Genomic DNA, 15981 nt, shown 5'->3' on the forward strand with positions numbered 1-15981 from the left:
TCTTCTTCAAACAGATGCGTTACAAAACGTTCTTCCACTTTAAGTCTTTATCCAGTACTAGTTGATTTTTGACATTAGTTTGATGTATGTGCAACTTTTTTTTCTTTCCTTTCCTTACAAGAAGCTGTCACTTTTTAAAGATCTGTTACCACTTTTACAAAATTCTGTTTATGTTAAGTAAAAGTTTGATAATTTTCTAAGGAACAGATGGAAATTATACAATTAATGCAAATAAAATATTATTAATTATAGTTATCCTTGTCACTGCTTATCACACTACTTTTCAATGCACTGTTGTCATCCACTCACTCTATCCTAGGTGCTTCGATCCTGAAGTCTACAATATTTCTAGTACAATTGCATTATTATGCTAGGATTATTATGAGAAACATTTGTAACCTCGAACCGTTGTATACCGATCTGAATTTTGACGTCTCGTTATTCATTTTCGTAAATTTTTTCCGAGTTTTCGTGAGAAAAATATCACCTGTTTTGAATTTAAGTAATATCTGTAATGCAGTAGCCCAGTACCAAAAGCCACAATTTTCACGTTATCCAGGTCTTGCTACAAGTTGACAAGCTGCTAACACAGTTGTCTGTTACTCGATAGTGTCTATTCAAATACTAGTGCTGTTCCAGTCTTTCGAGACGTTACCCTTCGAACATCAGTTATACAAAAATGCAGAGATTTACGGACTAATGACCTTGATGAGTGGAAGAACAGACACTGCTCTGTATTTTAAAAACATTTTCATTCGACTTCATCCGTTCGAACTTGGATACTTACCTTGCCAATGCGACGGTAAGGCCAATAGGAAAACATGATACAAACACTTGCATCATCACAGTTCGTTATCGGACACAGACGGTGTGAGTTATTAACTTGGATATTTTCATTTATACACTAGTCGTGCAATAGCGAGCACTGCAATTATACTCTCATCACCTCACATTATATGATTCCACTGTTCAGCAGCCCAGGTTTCACTGTTGAAACAACTAATAGGCAGTGGCTATGCTAGACTTCCCCTTAAAATTCTCCCACGCGTGAACCTATCTCAGAACATTTGAAAGAGTTCGTCTATCTATGTATGTGTGTAATTAGTTGTCGTATCACCTACTGCCAGAAAACTGCTGTAGACAATGATAACGGTAAATGTAAACGTCGTAGCCCGCATCTCGTGGTTGTGCGGTAGCGTTCTCGCTTCCCACGCCCGGGTTCCCTGGTTGGATTCCCGACGGGATCAGGGATTTTCTCTGGCTCGTGATGGCTGGGTGTTGTGTGATGTCCTTAGGTTAGTTAGGTTTAAGTAGTTCTAAGTTCTAGGGGACTGATGACCATAGCTGTTAAGTCCCATAGTGCTCAGAGCCATTTTTTTTGTAAACGTCGTATGGTATTGTTAGCTGGAATATTCCAGCAGTTGGGTTCAGCTGCTTCTCAGAAATGGTGTTCTTCTTCCGCGTACTTTGCCCCTTTCCTCGCGGGTGTGTGAGAGGGGTGTCGTATGTGTATTTCTAGAGTGCAGGTGAGTTAATGGGCGCCTATATATTGTAGTGTTATGTTTAAGCTGTATCTTGATGATGAGAGAAGGAAGGGGATGAGTCTCAGCGCAAGAATTTCGAATAGTTCCAAGGGGTCCGTCGAACACAGCTTCCGCATGCGGCGGACGAATCATCACGAACAGTGTCACGTGCCTTCACTTCATGAGGCACTGCAGACAGGCATGGACAGTTCAGTAATTTGTACAGAGACTGGTGATAAGGAACGTTAGGCCACCACCTCTTCTCTTCTTGCCTGCCAAATACTGGCAGTGAAGTTTTCATCCACCACCATGACTCGAACTGGCTTACAGTCGAGTCGAGCTCCACCACATAGGTGTGCCTTAGTGACCTCGGCTATAGCTGCGGGCATTCTGACGGTTTCTGCAAATAACAGAAACTTCCCAAAGAACTGCAGTAAGCCAAGAGTACATTAAAAATTTTCATTGGAAGATGACTAATGTTACTGCAATAGCTCTGCACAGAGATATTTTTCTAGTAAATTCAAAAGAATCCTTGAAAGTCTCATTTCACTGCAAGGCTATGTAAGATATGTCTTTGTTATTAATTAGTCAAGCCTTACTGCCAAAAATCAGGACTGGCAGTGCCATGGCTCTGGAGAATTTTATGTGTGTATCATTTCTGATTTAGTCTTTGGTGAATTTCCTGTTGCGTCATACGGAGATGGGAAGTGTGCGTGTCATTAATTATATCGTGACCTTTGTTGAAACTGTTGTCGCAGCGCAAATAATTAGATCTGATAGTTACATCCGCTGTTCTTCTCTGTTAGTTTATTATTTAAGCTGGACATAATCTTCATATAAAATCCAGAGGCACTGCGAATATATTGTGTTTCCTCCAGTAAATAAATAAATGTTTCAGGCACTTTGCCAATCGATATTCTGAGAATGAAGGTATACCCGTACAGTCAATGTCGTCCAATACCATAGAAACATCATTTCCCATCTGTACTACAATGGAGTGACACTATGAAATGGAAGCACGTCAAACTTCTCCGGAGGCGAAGAAAACGAACAAAGTTTGTACATCCTTAGCCATAGCGCTCGTGCATATTTACTGCTGTCACAACCAGTTTCTCACCAACTCATTTTCAAATGTAACATGCGAAGGTTACCAAAATCACGGACGTAACGTAACTTATGCAGATTTGCCCTATCCTTCATTTGAAACCGAGCTAAGGCCGAAAGTCAAAGACAGAAGCTGTAAATATACGCGGCTGCGGTGGCAGAAACTGTCCTTGTTTCCTTCTCGGATCTGTTACGGCTGCCGTACTCAACATAAACACACTTTCAACTAGAAATGGCACGCATATACTCGTACCATTCGTGTCCACAGACTCTCACTACATATTACTTTCACAGAATCTGTTTAGTAAATGGCAGTCAATTAATAGCGACTAATACAAAATCATTTTGCACGCTATGAAACTACACGACAACCTTATGAAAATTACAAACTGCCCAAACAGCATGCATCAGTAGGATGATGTGATCGAGTAATGAGCGGTATTATCTACATAACCTGGTATATGTGAGACTTGTACGCGCTCACCCACAGGTACACTCTAGGTGAGTGGGTGGTCTTTCCCCTAACTTTCAAAGTTTTAACGAGTTTGAACTCGACGACAAATTGTTTTATAGAAAGATTAGTATTCACTATCTGCCTCTTTCGATGGAACACGAAGGCCTTGCTGCCTATGGATCACGGGGCCTCGGGTTCCACTCCCGGTCGTGTTGGGGATTTTCTCTGGCTGGGGACTGGGTGTATGTGTTGTCCTCATCATTTCATCATCATCATCATCATCATTTGTGGCGGTGGCTAGAGTGGACTGTGAAAAAATTGGAGGATGTAACAATTAGGACTTTTTACGGGCGCTGATGACCATGCAGTTGAGAGCCCCACAAACCAAATATCATTATCATCATCGAGAGCATCGCATATCAGAGTATATACCGATCAGCCATAAAATAATGACCACTGACCTACTAATAATATAAACCCTTCCTGGCGACAGCAGCGTCACCTGTCGAGGAATGACTGCTAGTCACACAAACACACTGTTCATATAGTATCAGTGAGAGTGTTGTCCGTGTGTTGAATGGGGAAGGCACGCGATCTACCTGAGGGCTGATTGTCATGGCCAGTAGGCTCGGCACGAGGATTTCGGAAACTACACGACTTTCTGGTGACTACCTTTTTAGTGTGTTATACCAAATTGAGGCATACACTTTACACGTTTCAAATTTCTTCAAAATAAATTATTTGTGCCGAACTGGAAGTAGAACTGACCCGTTATCTTTCGTGGAAAACGAACTGACTGAGCTATTCGTGCACAATTCGCGAGCCGATCTCAGACGTTCTCGTGAATACATTGCTAGATGACAGGATTCGCCTAGAAAGTTACTTCCAGACTGATTCTTTTGCGCTGCAGCAAAGTGTATCGTGCTGTGAAACTTACTGGCAAATTAAAAGTGTATGACGGACTGGGACTAAGAAACGAGTGCAAGGGCGTAGGAGTCGTGTTCCAATACGAAGGAAACGTTTTAATGTGTGGGTCCAGTTTTTAGTTATGCTTTATTATATGTTCTCTATCTTTCTTACGAAAAGTACCTTTTGCAGTTGTTATTTTTTCTTATATTTGAAAAGCACCATAAAAATGTACGAGACAACCAAGAAGATCTAGGAATTAGAAACGTTCATTCTTGACTCCCATCGAAACAGATTGGCACAGAAATATCGATAGTTTGATGGCTTCAGATAAACGACGAGATATATTTTTTGGTAGCAGTGTAGTTGTATTAAATTGAATGTTTCACCATTTGATATATTCCGTATAAATTTCATGCTGTTTGGCTGAGAGCTTCATCCTGACTGATTATTTCCTGCGGCAGTGTAGTATTACTCAGAAACAGCGCCGTTCTGGATATAGAGGTGTAGCTTAAAGCCCAGGAATGATATCTTTAATGTCCCTCGCGGAGGCGGCCTTCGGACACAGGTAGCAAATCCTGGGAAGCTGTGTGTGCAGCCTTGGATGAACAGGACACACAAACGCAGATTGCCATCAGGGTCGACATAAATCTGCGTGTCCTCCACTACGTAGAATAATTTTCGCGCATGTTGTGAGGAGGGATTATTTACCATTTTTCACTTTCCGGTTGTTAATGTGACAGCTACCCAGAACTAGCGTTTCACAACCTAAGTTCAGTACAACAGGTATAAAAGTTATACCAGTAGCTGAAGTCTCAGCTGGATATAAATTTAATGTATTGATTCTGTGCACCGTGCTGCAACAATGTCGCTCATATTACATAATTTCCATGTCTGATAGCACTCCTGTGCCAGATTGCCCTTTTTGACTTTCAGAAAAGTGCCATCGAGTTCTCGCCTATGCAAGTGCCATGCTCTCTTCCCTCCAGATGTCATCCCTGCCGTCTGTATAGGAAGTGCCACCACTATGAGTCAATTTCACAGTGTGGTTTACATCATCTTCTCGGGAGGTCTACTTTTCCAATAAACAGCTTTTTGGTTTAAGGAAATATGAGGTATATGAAGAACCCCACACGCTTTTCTCCTCAAGGTATGTCTACAAAATGTGTGAATTGTCTCACAAAATGAAGGAAACAACAGGTACCATCTTTAACGGTCTTCAAAGTAATCACCATGAGCTGACATCGGTTGTGAAGCTGTAGGAAACTGTCAGCAAACGTTTCCTGTGAAAAGGTTCGAAGCACCGAGGTCACGTGTTGTTGGGTACCCGTATCGTTGCAGGAGATATAATGTATACCTGTTGCAAACTGATCCAGGCACCAAGCGACAGTCGATGGCGTGGTATTCGTCGTCTTCCCGCCTCCTTACGTCTAGAAAAACTGATGGAAAAATGCTGTCGAAAGAGGCGATCAGCATCGTCTTAATCATGGATTCTGTGAGCCATATTTTTGTGGGAGGCGGGGAGTCGATGAACACAAATATAGATAAATGTAAATTAATGCAGATGAATAGGAAAAAGAATCCTGTAATGTTTGAATACTCCATTAGTAGTGTAGCGCTTGACACAGTCACGTCGATTAAATATTTGGGCGTAACATTGCAGAGCGATATGAAGTGGGACAAGCATGTAATGGCAGTTGTGGGGAAGGCGGATAGTCGTCTTCGGTTCATTGGTAGAATTTTGGGAAGATGTGGTTCATCTGTGAAGGAGACCGCTTATAAAACACTAATACGACCTATTCTTGAATACTGCTCGAGCGTTTGGAATCCCTATGAGGTCGGATTGAGGGAGGACATAGAAGCGATTCAGAGGCGGGCTGCTATATTTGTAACTGGTAGGTTTGATCATCACACGAGTGTTAGGGAAATGCTTCAGGAACTCTGGTGGGAGTCTCTAGAGGAAAGGAGGTGTTCTTTTCGTGAATCGCTACTGAAGAAATTTAGAGAACCAGTCTTTGAGGCTGACTGCAGTACAATTTTACTGCCGCCAATTTATATTTCGCTGAAAGAACACAAAGATAAGAGATATTAGGGCTCGTACAGAGGCATATAGGCAGTCATTTTTCCCTCGTTCTGTTTGGGAGTGGAACAGGGAGAGAATATGCTAGTTGTGGTACGAGGTACCCTCCGCCATGCACCGTATGGTGGATTGCGGAGTATGTATGTAGATGTAGATGTAGACAATGCCATAGACTATCGTTTTGTCTTCAGATCGTGCTGGTAGCTCCAGGTCTCAAAATGGTTCAAATGGCTCTGAGCACTATGGGACTTAACATCTGAGGTCATCAGTCCTCTAGAACTTAGAACTACTTAAACCTAACTAACCTAAGGACATCACACACATTCATGCCCGAGGCAGGATTCGAACCTGTGACCGTAGCGGTCGCGCGGTTCCATACTGAAGCTCCTAGAACCACTCGGTCACAACGGCCGGCAGCTTCAGGTCTCAACACCTGTAATGATTTACGGTCGATGTCAGAAATGTTTTGTAGCTAACGGTGATTATTTTGAAGACCAGAAACGATATTTTGTTTGTAACTTTTGTTTCATTTATTTGGTGAGACCATTCACCGTTCTCGTCAGACGCGCCTCGTAGATACACTCCGCAACGCAATTAAAGGGTCATTTTCTGAAAGCCTGTAATTGTTTCGTATTGTGACGCAGAAGTTTGAAATTTCGCTCAAAGGCGCATACAGTCTGTAATGGTGCAAAAGATTGGCTCCCTGTGACGTCGCCGACAGGCTCGGCGACGCTCCTACCAGCTAGGTGCTGATATTTGAAGAAAAAAAGTGTTCCGGCGTAACGACAGGCGCCGGCACGAAGATGAAGAACGCAAGAGTAGAGAAGGCTGTGAGACGACGTCTGCCATTAGTTCGCGGACTAGGATCGCACCACGACAGGAGCGACCTCTAGCCGACGAAAATAAGCGCCGCTCCTCCTGCCAGCTTCGGGGGGGGGGGGGGGGGAGGTGGAGAGGGAGGGGGCAGTGGAAGACGGACTCTAGTAGAGCTGTTCCTTGTGATCCATATCCATTACTTGCATGGACATTCTATGCGACGAAAGACATTGATTATTTGCATGTTGCCAATATCTTGCGACACGTCATTGTAAATGAAAGTTAAGTTTTGTCAAACTACTTAATTGTAATAAAATCAGTTGATGTGATTTGCTTGAATTATTGTATAGCTATCCGAGAAAGCCGCCTCCTTTAGGCACCCTATAAGAGACGAGTGGGCAGGACACCACAAAAGGGCCACACCTCAGTTCACGTGAGCTATAAGGTGGGTTAATGATGTCATATTGACACCAAATTTCACTACAATTCCGCACAACGCCATCGCTGACGTGTCACACGATGTCCGTTCGTCACATTCCCTCTTAAAAACATTTCACCTCTTCCACATCGACATCTATTTCTATACTCTGCAGACCACCGTGAGGTGCATGGCAGAGGATGTGTCCTATTGTACCAATTATCATGGTTTCTTCCCATTCTATTCACGTCTATCTTCAAGAGTCTTCCAGTTCAATTCATTCAGTATCTCTGTGCACTCTCTAACGGATCAAACGAACCTGTGACCATTCGTGCTGCCCTTCTCTGTATATGTCCAATGTCCACTGTTAGACAATTTGGTACGGGTCCCACACACCTGAGCAATATTCTCGCACGAGTGATTTGTAAGTAATCTCCTTTGTTGATTGATTACACTTCCCCAATCTACCACCTACTTTACTCACGACTGAGCAAATGTGATCATTCCATTTCGTATTCCTAGTATTACACCCAGGTATTTGTCGAGTTGGCAGATTCCAACAGTGACGCATGACATTATAATCATGGGGTACTATGTTTATTCGTTTTGTGAAGTGTACAATTTAAATTTCTGAACATACAAAGAAAGTTGCCAATCCTTGCATCACTTTGAAATCTTATCGAGATCTGATCGATTATTTATGCAGCTTCTTTCAGACAGTACTTCAATATTGATAACTGCATCATCTGCAAAAAATCTGAGGTAACAATATTGTCTGCAAAAAATCTGAGGTAACAATATTGTCTGCAAGGTCAACATGAACAGCAAGGCTCCCAACACACTTACCTGAGATTAGTTTTGCGATCATTCCAGTGTCTGTTGCCTCGTATCATGAACGCGATGTTCATTGAATTAGTCAGTAATCACACAGGAAAAAAAACCAAGATCTTCATCAGGTAAAGGAACAAGCTGCCTTAGGTATGTTTATAGCACAATTGTCCATTTGTGAGTTGTGAATGAAGTTAGTAATTTCTAGAGATTCATAAGGATTTTCACTCTGTTTCAATAACATCTGTCGCAACAGCCCTTCGGAAATGAGGCATAGGTTCAACATATTTTATTATACCGAAGAATATAAATTACAAGTTAGCTTCACTGAGACAGTGAGAAAATGAGAACAGAAACAGAAGCCGCACAAGAAGATTCCGTATCACAAAATCTATTCTCGTCAGTCTTACAGGAAGCTTTTCGATTCTTAAACTGATCAAACGGAGAAAACATACGTATTAATGGAATATGCAAGAAGTTCAAAGCGCCCTCTGATCTTAAAATAAAATTATATGAACACAAAGATTGATCGAAGAACGCAACAACGCTACGTTTAACGTGAAAGTTGCAAGAATTTTATAATAAATATGTTCGAAATAGTAGTTACAAAAGCTGCTAAAGGATGACGGAGTACATTCTACGATTCGTATCTGTATGCATAAATTAATTTGTCTATTGCAAGCAGTTTCTGAAATCACATCACAGTCTTTTCCAAATGCCCACCGCCCGCAGCAGAGAGGTACGAACACTGAAATATATCATCAACTCTTGCAGTATCTCAGTGTAAATTGATTCATTTTCCATACTGATTGACGTTTCAGAATGGTACAGCATGCTGGGACAGATGCGGCAGACATTGTATGTCAACGTGTCCCACAGAAAGTAGCCACATGAGTCAGATAGGATGTATACGGAGACCAATCCGCGCTTTCACCAGTAAATTTGGGATAATCCAACGCAATGGCTCTATTATCGAAGTGATCATCAAGAAAGCGAAACACTTGTTAGATGCGATGTAGTCGTATGAACAATTCGGTGCGTAGTCGATCCTCCAACACTTGGTGGCGACACATTGTTCCAAAACTGCTACGTGACGTTCACTAGCTTCTCGAATAGAAAAACGGTCGATAATGTCTTATTTGTGCATCGCTGCCCAAACAGCAACCTGGGGAGGATATAGTGGTTTCGCCTCACACAAAATACGATTTTGGGAACCCCAAAATCATCAGTTTAGTTTACTCACGAAACAGTTCTGGTGGAAGAGTGCTTTATTTGTGAATAAGATGCTGCCAACATAAAAACTTTTGTGGACAGTTATTGTGAGAATCTGGTTTGCAAAGACAATCCTTTGTCGCACAGCTGGTAGGGGTATGACGTGGTTACTTTGAATGCTGGGTGGAAAGATGTAGACCATTCGTCAGTATCGTGTGCGTGCAGTAACACCACAAACCAGTCTGCTGGAATTCTTCAGGCAGACTTCCTCGGATGTTGCTGGATAAGTCCGAAAACAGTATCGACATTATAATGTGTAGCTGGAGTTTCATGTTAGATCATTATCCTTGCAGTCTGTCGGTTCGAATTTGGGGAAGAGCTTTCTAATGGTTATCACATAGAGGTGTTTAGCAACATTAAATAGTGTCTGAAAATTGCGCCTTGTTGTCGTAGTACTGTAATATTCTAGTACTGGAAACTCTTTTATCTTCAGTGGAATACATGATTTCAAACTTTTCCTTTGTTACGCTAACCTCCTCTCTCGGTCTCTGAGAATTATTTATCGGAAACACGTATTGTGATTAATCTTCTCAACAATTCACACATACGTATAGCGACCATAGCGCCATTGTTAGCAGCTTTTGTAACTACAATTTCGAAAGTATAAAATTTGTACAGGTCCCACAACAAATGGGCCATTTGTTGCATTCTTCTATCGATCTTTGTTTTCAAGTGATTTTATTTTAAAATCTGGGACCCTCTATGTGAACTATGTTTTATGGATGACACTCTACTGTCTGCTGATAGTGGAAATAAATTACGGCGAAAAGAAAAAATTACAAATTAATAATGAAGACAAAGAACTGGTTGACGAATTTTCTTATTTAGGGTTTTTGGATACATATTCGATGTTCAGGTAGCAAAGTCAACGGATAACTATAAATGTACAGAGTGTATTCATCAAGCCGAGTAGTGTTTCCAAAAGTAGCATTTTCAATGCACCTTCAAAGGAATATTTACTATCAGTGTCTATTGCCAGTTGTGGCTGATGGAAGTAAGAAATGAGCTTCTCAACTAATGGTATTATCAAATACTACTACAAACAGGAAAAGAATCATGTGGATGAAGGAGCGAACTCAGACGGAAGCGTCGACGTGGCCGTAGTTACAATGAAGTTTTAATGGGTGGGACAGTTAGCCAGGCGAGTGGATGTAAGATGTTCAAGGAAGTTCTTTGCTGGGTTTCGAGATGACGAACAAACAGCTGGTCGATGGATGAGAAAAATCATTTAGGAGCTATACGTACACGTATGTCTCAGGGCTCCAACGAACGGCGTCGTAAAGAACATCTTGTGTACAGAAGTGCTAGTCAAGTTTCAGATGATGATGATGATGTTGGTATTACAACTCATTGCATCAGCAGCACGCATTCTCTTCACAGCTTTTAACCAACTGTGATGTATGTCTCAGGTATTAATAGTGTCTTCCATCATTCAGAACTAAGGGAGGAGATTACTCTGGTACTGTTTTGCATGCTGAAGTGTGGATCGCAGTCTAGAGTACAGAGTAGTAAGTGGGAAGTATAGTTTTCCATTTTGAATCTTCCCGTTTCATAATAGGTCGCAACATTCGTACTGTATGGTAAGTAACTGGCAATAATTTACTATGAACAAAATGATCTAGTAGATAATTAAAAGAAGGATCCGAAAATTATGTAAAATTCTTTTTCTATAAGCAAAGGGGCGGTATAGTTGGGTTCTCCTTCAGTGTGTCACTACTATGCGGCGTTTTAATCAGCGGATCAACCACCAACCAAGCACGAGCATCAGTTAGACCGAACTCTCTACCTGTAAAATTGGATCTTGTTTTCGGCCGTCTTGCAAATACCGATCGACATGATAATGTTCTCCTCGCCGTGCCCGGCGACAACGACTCCGTCAGTCGTTTAGTCCGTTTTGTGGCGGGCTCGGATGTGGCTTGTAAAACCGAGCTTTGCTTTGAAGATCCGATCGCACGAAGCGCAATACAGTTGCCCAGTGGGTTATGCGTATAGATGTAATTAGGCTTGGGCTTAGATTGGCGGAGCTTTCGTTTATCGTCCAGGTTGTTTAGGCGGATATGCTCGAATTATTCCACACTCTTGTGTACAGTTGAGTGCCACTCTGATCGGTGTAATGCAAGCTCCTCCCAACGTTTGCTCGGAATGCCACAGGCTGTGACGTGGCGTTTGATGGTGTCTTTATATCGCAGATGTTTGCTACCTTGCCACCGCTTTCCACACGAGAGCTCTGAGCATAACACCGCTTTGGGAAGTCTACTGTTGTCCATGCGTACGATATGGCCACTCCATCTCACCAAGTTTCCGAGGCGTAGAGTAAAGTTGGTAATATTATTGCTTTGTAGACCGCAGTTTTAGTTTGTAGTCTGAGATCGTGCGATTTCCATACTCGGTGACTCGATACGACATAACAATGCGTCAAAGTCAAATTGTTGTGAAATATACTGCCCGACAAAAGGAGCGAAACACGCAGAAGGGGAGTAGGAAAGGAAATCAAACTTCACAGCTTGAGAGGATATGTGGTGTTATTTCATTGATTACAAAATCGAAACATATTTACAAAGAACTTGGCTAAATGATCCCACTTATCTGTAGGAAGCTGCACCTCCCTCTGGCCTCGGCTTGTGACCTGATTCGGTTGAGAAGGGTATATGAAGCCGTTGTGTATTCTCCTGAGCATAGCTGGATCAACGGGCTCAAAGCTGTTGTAAAAGGTCCCTGATATCCTGCATACTGATTCTGGGACAGGGATAATATCCGAGCTGGTCATGTACAAGTTCAACTGTGGACAGGTACCTACACTCACGCAGACAGCTCACAGAGACAAGTGTGACGTTTGGGTGAGAAATGACACAATACCCTCATATGATAGGTGACCCATGACAACAAGAGATGGCCGTGACGTACCAGTTTGCTGTCTGAGTTCCCTGAACACCTAATATGCCAGGTGTTCCCCATACGATGGCACCAAGAATAACCCTATACTGCGTCTCCAGAACATTGGAAGAGCGGCGCCTCTCGCCAAGTCCCGCCCTTATCACAGACGACGGTCATCCAGGGTAGCATAGAAGCGCGAACAATCTCTGAACCCCAGTCATCAACAGTCCATGCTTCCCTGTCACGGCACCACTCCAAACGCAGCCGCAGAGTGACACAGAACGTTGAAAAGAGTCCACTACTTGTTCTTAGGGTGCCAGGTGCAGATTTGAAGGGTTTTCGAGGTGCTTGATGCACAAAATGGCGGTCCTCCCGTGCGGTGGTCAAGCGTTGTCGACTGGTTCCTTAATGACGAATATTTTTGCTCTCACCTTCCCAAGCAGTCTAATACTGGCCACTATCATATCCGAATGTCCCACAAATATGGATATCGCACTATTAGATAATCCAGCTAAATGCAACAACAAAGGCGCTCCTTTCAAACTACTGTCACCTACTGATAGCGCAGTCTCATAACGAGTACATGGATTCTTAATGCCCTTCACAGTGATCCCTCAACATCGGACGGTGTTCCGGCCCCTTATATACCTTACAAGGCATTGCAACATCACTAAACACAAACAATACTAGTGCATTCTACTTGTCCTTATATCCGTTACAGAGAACTGAAACTCTATTTATACACCCGCCGGCTGAGTGCATATTTAAATCGCTATTTTTTTTAGCCAGTTTGTTATTATAGGCACCGTGGCACAGGGGCTGCGAGAATTACCTGAAAATCAAGTAACTACAGGCAGTAGGAAGACTGTTTCATCACCATGACAGAAGAAAGCAAAACGAGTGAGCACCAACTTGTAAAGTACACTTAAAGGGATCATTCACTGTGTATTTCTTCCTCAATGTATCAAGTTTAACAAGCATGAAAGATTTCTTGTGTGCATCGTGGGGAAGTGGGTAACTCTCAGACGTCAAATTCAAAGTTTCTGGAACTTCTTTCGCCTATGGAAATAGTCTGTGTACTGGTGCATGAAAATGGTAAGTTACGGCGTAGTCTGGCTCCACTTTAAACAGCTTGTTTCCCTATAATTGGTTTGGATATGTTAAAGGTCGAAGGAAGACGAGGGCAACCTACAATTAAACCAAGCCTACTAAAGCACTGTGATGTTTAAAATAACATTCAGGTTGTGGGCAGCTTAACATAAGGCCGTCTTCAGTGCTCTAAACAGTTGCCTGTAGCACCGGGGCAACATACGCTGCGTTGTAGCTATCAAATTATTAGCTCCGCTATCACGACAACAGCGTGCCGTCCGGTACTTCGTGTAAGGCAGTTGTGACTTTACAGTCATATATCGCTATGGAATTTTTTATTATTTTATATTTCTCTATTTCTTCCTATGCTGGAGGGAAGTGTGAGGCTTGTTAGTTCAGTAGCACAGCCGTAGACAACATTTTTATTCATTCTTCATTACTAGATGGGCATTCTGTTAGTAAAAGGGTGAATGGCCTTTCAGACCATGATGCACAAATTTTAACACTAAAAGGCTTTTGTACTCAAAAAATGTCACATATAATTACAAACTATGTAGGAAAGTTAATCCAACAGCTATAGAGAGTTTTTTAAACCTTGTTAAGGAACAAGAGTGGCAAGATGTTTATAGTGCCGATAACATATATGATAAATATAACGCTTTCCTTAACACATTTATCATGCTCTTTGAGAATTGTTTTCCATTACAGAGTTCAAAACGGGGTACTAGCAGTAACAGGCAGCCCGAGTGGCTGACTATTAGGATAAGGATATCATGTAGAACCAAGCGGGAATTGTATCAAAATGTTAGAACTAGTCACAATCAAGCTACAGTAGCCCATTGCAATCAGTATTTTAAGGTGCTTAAAAATGTTATTAGAAAGGCAAAGAGTATACGGTATGCAAACAGAATAGCTAATTCACAGGATAAAATTAAAACCAAATGGTTAGTTGTGAAGGAAGTGTCTGGTCAGCAGCACACGGTCGACGATATAAAGTCAGTTCGTAGTAAAAATATTTCTGTTACTGGTAAATAAGATATATATACAGTATTTAACACTCATCTCCTGAGCATTGATGGTGAATTTTAAATAAAAATTTAGTTCCTACAGGGAATCATTACTATCTGGCAAATGCCTATCCGAGATTGATGTCTGAAATACTCCTCTGTGACACAGACAAGAAGAGATGGAGTCAATAATTAAATCACTGAAGACTAAGGACTTCATGGATATGTTGGAGTAACATGTTGTTTCGTAGGGCGGGCAACCACAGCCAAACCTCGACATTTTTTCAAAGAAAATTCCGCACTGGCTCTATGAATGATTTTTATTAAATCTGCGACCGGTTTCGCACCACTAATCGGTGCATCATCAGGCAATATACTCTATTTATAACATAGTAACGTTGAACATTGCCCTGTAGCCACTCCCCACCATTTACGTCCAATATACCGTCATCTGGTGAAAGCGGTAGTTAAGATTTAATTTTTTTTAAAAAAAAGATATTAAATTTTAACTACCGCTTCCACCAGATGACGGTATATTGGACGTGAATGGTGGTGAGTGGCTACAGGGCAATGTTGAACGTTACTATGTTATAAATAGCGTATATTGCCTGATGATGCACCGATAAGTGGTACGAAACCGGTCGCAGATTTTATAAAAATCATTCATAGAGCCAGTGCAGAATTTTCTTTGAAAAAATATGATGGAGTGCCTAGCAGAATATTAAAGTACTGCGCTGCACATGTTAGCCCTGTATTTAGCCATATTTGTAATTTTTTCTTCAGGAATGGTCAGTTTCCTGAACGATTAAAGTACTCAGTAGTAAAGACGCTTCATAAAAAGGGAGAAAAGGATAATGCAGTCAAATTTAGACTTATTTCTATGCGATCTGTGTTTGCTAAAGTTATTGAAAATGCTTTGTATGTAAGGATAATTGATCATTTTACACCACACGACTTGCTATCAAATGTACAGTTCGTCTTTACATGTCGTTTAACAACTGAAAATGCTATAATCTCTTTTCTCTGTGAGGTACTGGATGGGTTAAACAAAAGGTTTCGAATGCTAGGCATAATTTTTTTATTTAACTAAGGCGTTTAATTGTGTTGGTCACAAAATATTGCTGCAGAAGCTGGACCATTATGGAATGCGGGGAGTAGCTCACAATTGGTTCACCTCTTACTTTATTAACAGGCAGCAAAATGTCATTATTCACAATGCTCAGAATGGCTGTGATGTGGGATCTGAGTGGGGTATAGTCAAATGGGAGCTACTCCTGTTCCTTATTTATATAAATGAAATGCCATCTATTATCACGGGTAACTCTAAAATATTTCTGTTTACTGATGACACTAGCTTTGTTGTGTGCAAAATTGGCCCAGTTTCAAATAGTGCAGTTCACGACCTAAGGTCATGGCTTGTAGAAAATAAACTAACGCTAAATCACAGTAAGACTCAGTTTTTACAGTTTCTAACACACAATTCAACAAAACCTGATGTTTTAATTTCACAGAATGGGATAAGATTAGTGAAACTGAAAAGTTCAAATTTATGGGTGTTTAGATAGATATAAAACTGTCGAGGAAAGCCCACTTTCAGGATCTTGTTCAAA

The sequence above is a fragment of the Schistocerca nitens genome, chromosome 8 (assembly GCF_023898315.1).
Source record: "Schistocerca nitens isolate TAMUIC-IGC-003100 chromosome 8, iqSchNite1.1, whole genome shotgun sequence".
Lineage (NCBI taxonomy): Eukaryota > Metazoa > Arthropoda > Insecta > Orthoptera > Acrididae > Schistocerca > Schistocerca nitens.